This window comes from Lactuca saligna, chromosome 9 (assembly GCF_052625555.1).
Source record: "Lactuca saligna cultivar CGN05327 chromosome 9, ASM5262555v1, whole genome shotgun sequence".
Classification (NCBI taxonomy): Eukaryota; Viridiplantae; Streptophyta; class Magnoliopsida; order Asterales; family Asteraceae; genus Lactuca; species Lactuca saligna.
The window spans coordinates 159,437,798-159,442,047 of record NC_136425.1 but is presented as its reverse complement, the minus strand read 5'-3'; positions in this window follow the sequence as shown (position 1 = coordinate 159,442,047).

Below are 4,250 nucleotides of genomic sequence, written 5' to 3'. Positions count from 1 at the left end.
AAGGTCAACTCGGCGAGTCCCAACCTGACTCGGTCCACCTGACAAAACCTTTCCAACTCTCTGCGACTCACTGAGTCGCCCACAACTCGGTCCGGACTACACACAGCATGGTCTCAAAGATAATCTTCAAGCAACTCGTCGAGTCTGTTCTTCAGACTCGGCGAGTCCATGCCATGCACCAGCTAAAACTGGCTTTTGCGGTCAGATCCGTTCCATAAATACATAGATCTGGCCTTCCCAAGCTTATTTGTCACGTAAAGTATCAGTCTTGGTTGCCGTCCAATGCATACAAGGCTTATTTTGAAGAAACAACCTCTAATATGGCAAGTTTAGCTTCTAACTCAAAAGAATGGACATAAAGCTTGTCATAAGGGGTCCCCTGGACCTGCTAAAGTCCAGATCTAGGTTCCATATCTCCATGGGACCTCTCATACTTCTTATTCAAGCCAAGAAAAGCAAGAAGAAACCCTAGATTTGGCACATCAACACAAAACACGAAGTTTGGCTCTGGAAATTACCTCAAGAAGACTCCCTTGATGAAATAGCAACAGATCTAAGCTCCCCAACACTTCAAGCTTGCTCCTCCCCCTCCTTTCCTTGCAATATCACACAAAATGATGAACAGATGGCCTTCAAACACACTCACAAGGGCTTACAGACGTATGGAGGCTCTTAGGGTTCAAGGTGGCCGAAAATGAGGGCCATAAGGTCCTTTAAATAGGGCTTAGGGCCGGGAAATTAGGGTTTCACTAAACAGCGCAGACTCGCCGAGTCCATCCCTTGGACTCGCCGAGTCCGGATGCGAACCCCCGCCCAAAACCGCGACCCGACTCGGCGAGTTCGACCTCCAACTCGCCGAGTCCCCTCACAGAATGTCAAAAATATATGAAATGAAGATACCTGGGGATCCGGGCTATTACAATTCTCCCCCACTAGAATAAGACTTCGCCCTCGAAGTCCCACTAGGCAAAAAGCTCTGGATGCTGCTCCTGCATCTCACGTTCCGGCTCCCAGGTCATCTCAGATCCCTTCCGATGCTGCCACTGAACCAATACCAGGGGTACCTCCTTGTTTCTCAAAACCTTGATCTTCCGATCTCTGATGGCTACAGGTCTTTCAGCATAATTCAGGCTTGCATCCACCTGAATATCCTCTAACGGAACCACCGCCGATTCGTCGGCTATACATTTCCTCAGTTGCGACACATGGAAGGTATCGTGAATCTGTCCCAACTCTGCTGGCAAGTCTAAACGGTAGGCTACCCGGCCCACCCTTGCGATCACACGGAAAGGACCAATATATCGGGGCCCCAACTTGCCCCTCTTCCTGAACCGAATCACTCCTTTCCAAGGAGAGACCTTCAGGAGTACGAGATCACCAACTTGGAACTCAAGCTCGGACCGTCGCCTGTCTGCATAACTCTTTTATCGGCACTGAGCGGTCAACAACCTTTGCCTGACCATCTGAATTTGCTCGGTCGTCTGAAGCACGATCTCCGTGCTACCCATAACCTGCTGTCCCACCTCACCCCAACAGATGGGGGTGCGACACCTCCGCCCATACAACAGCTCAAAGGGCGGCATACCAATGCTTGAATGATGGTTGTTGTTATACGAGAACTCTGCTAAAGGTATATAGGTGTCCCAGCTCCCTCCGAAGTCCAACACACATGCCCGAAGCATGTCCTCGAGCGTCTGAATTGTCCGTTCACTCTGACCGTCTGTCTGAGGATGATATGTCGTACTGAAATGTAACCTAGTACCCAACTCCTCATGGAATTTCTTCCAGAACCTGGAAGTGAAACGCACGTCACGGTCCGAGATAATCGAGATCGGCACCCCGTACCGAGATACTACTTCCCTCACATATAACTCGGCCAACTTCTCCGCAGAAGAGCTCTCGCTAATGGCTAGAAAATGAACGCTCTTTGTCAGCCGATCCACGATCACCCAAATCGCATCGACTCCTCTCGCCGTTCGCGGTAACTTGGTGATCAAATCCATAGAGATTTGTTCCCACTTCCATTCAGGAATCTCTAGCGGTTGCAGCTTACCGTGCGGTCGCTGGTGTTCGGCCTTGACCTGCCGACAAGTCAAGCACCTCTCGACGAACCAAGCGACATCCCTTTTCATACATGGCCACCAGTACTCCTTCTTGAGATCCAAATACATTTTCATGGCACCAGGATGAATCGAGAATTTTGATCGGTGTGCTTCCTCCATCAAAATAGTGCGCGCACCGCCCACAAACGGCACCCAAATCCGTCCCTGAAAAGTCATAAGCCCTCGACCATCCGTAACAAATCCTGATACCTGACCTACAACTCGTTCTTTCTTCTGGTGTTCCGGCTTCGCAGCCTCCACCTGAGCCCCTCGAATAATATCCAGGATCGGGGTCAAAACCGTCAATCTCATACAAACGTCTCGGATCGGGGTGCTATCCGTCCTACGGCTCAATGCGTCGGCTACCACATTAGCCTTGCCCGGGTGGTACAGGATCTCATAATCGTAATCCTTCACCACATCCAACCACCTCCTCTGTCGCATATTCAGATTTGGCTGATCCATCAAGTATTTCAAGCTCTTATGGTCCATGTAAATCGTACACCGAACCCCGTACAAATAGTGTCGCCAGATCTTGAGGGCAAACACCACCGCCCCCAATTCCAGGTCGTGCGTGGGATATCTCGACTCATGAGGCTTCAACTGCCTCGAAGCGTACGCTATCACATGACCTCTCTGCATAAGTACCGCCCCCAAACCCGATATAGAGGCATCACAGTATACCACAAAATCCTCCATCCCTTCCGGGAGTGCAAGCACTGGAGCCTCGCACAATTTCTGACGAAGCGTCTCAAATGAAGACTGCTGCTCCGGTCCCCATGAAAACGTAACACCCTTCCGGGTCATCCTAGTAAGTGGCACAGCGATCTTGGAGAAATCCTTGATAAATCTGCGGTAATATCTAGCCAAACCCAGAAAACTCCTGATCTCGGTGGGCGATCTCGGCACCTCCCACCTCAACACCGCCTCAATCTTGGCCGGGTCGACCAATATCCCCTTCTGGTTCACAAGATGCCCGAGGAACTGGACCTCTCGTAACCAGAAATCACACTTGGAGAACTTGGCATACAGTCTCTCCGATCTCAAAACCCGAAGAATCTCCCGCAAATGTTCCTCATGTTGGTCCCTAGTCCTTGAATAAACCAAAATATCATCGATGAATACGATCACCGACCGGTCCAGCATCGGTCGGCACACCCGGTTCATGAGATCCATGAATGCGGCCGGAGCATTGGTGAGCCCAAAAGGCATCACCACAAACTCATAATGTCCATAACGAGTCCTGAAAGCAGTCTTTTGGATATCCTCCTCGCGAACCCTCATCTGATGATATCCCGACCTCAAGTTAATCTTGGAAAACCAAGATGCCCCCTCCAACTGATCGAACAGATCGTCGATCCTAGGTAACGGGTATCGGTTCTTAACCGTCAACTTGTTCAACTCCTGATAATCGATACACATTCGATGTGAACCATCCTTCTTCTTGACGAACAAAATCGGCGCTCCCCAAGGCGAACTACTCGGTCGAATGAATCCCTTTCCCAACAGCTCCTGAAGCTGCGAGGATAACTCCTGCATTTCCGGTGGAGCGAGACGGTAAGGCGCCTTGGCGATGGGCGCCGCTCCCGGAACCAAATCGATACGAAACTCCACTTGCCTCTCCGGAGGCACACCTGGTAACTCCTCGGGGAACACATCCGAAAACTCGCATACAACCGGAACGTCGTCAACTGAATTGGGCCTCTCCGCGGTCACACGAGTATCCATCACATAGGCTACAAATCCATCACAGCCCTGCTGCAAACTCTGCCTTGCCCTGGCAGCCGAACAAAACGCCGACCCACACCGGGTCCCCTCGCCATAAACCGTGAGCACTCCCCCACTAGGGTCTCGAATCATCACCAGCTGTCTCTCGCAGTCAATGACTGCCCCAAACTTGCTCAACCAATCCATGCCCACGATAATGCAAACATCCCCCATAGCTATAGGGACCAAGTCTATAGGAAACTCGACCCCAAAAATCTCGAGCACGCATCCTCGAATCACCTCGGTGGCGTATACCGCTCTCTCATTCGCTATAGCAACTCGTAGGGGACGACTCATCGTCTCCCGATTGATAACGATGTGCTGGCTAAAAGCCAACGAAACAAAGGATCGACTCGCACCCAAGTCGAATAATACCAAAGC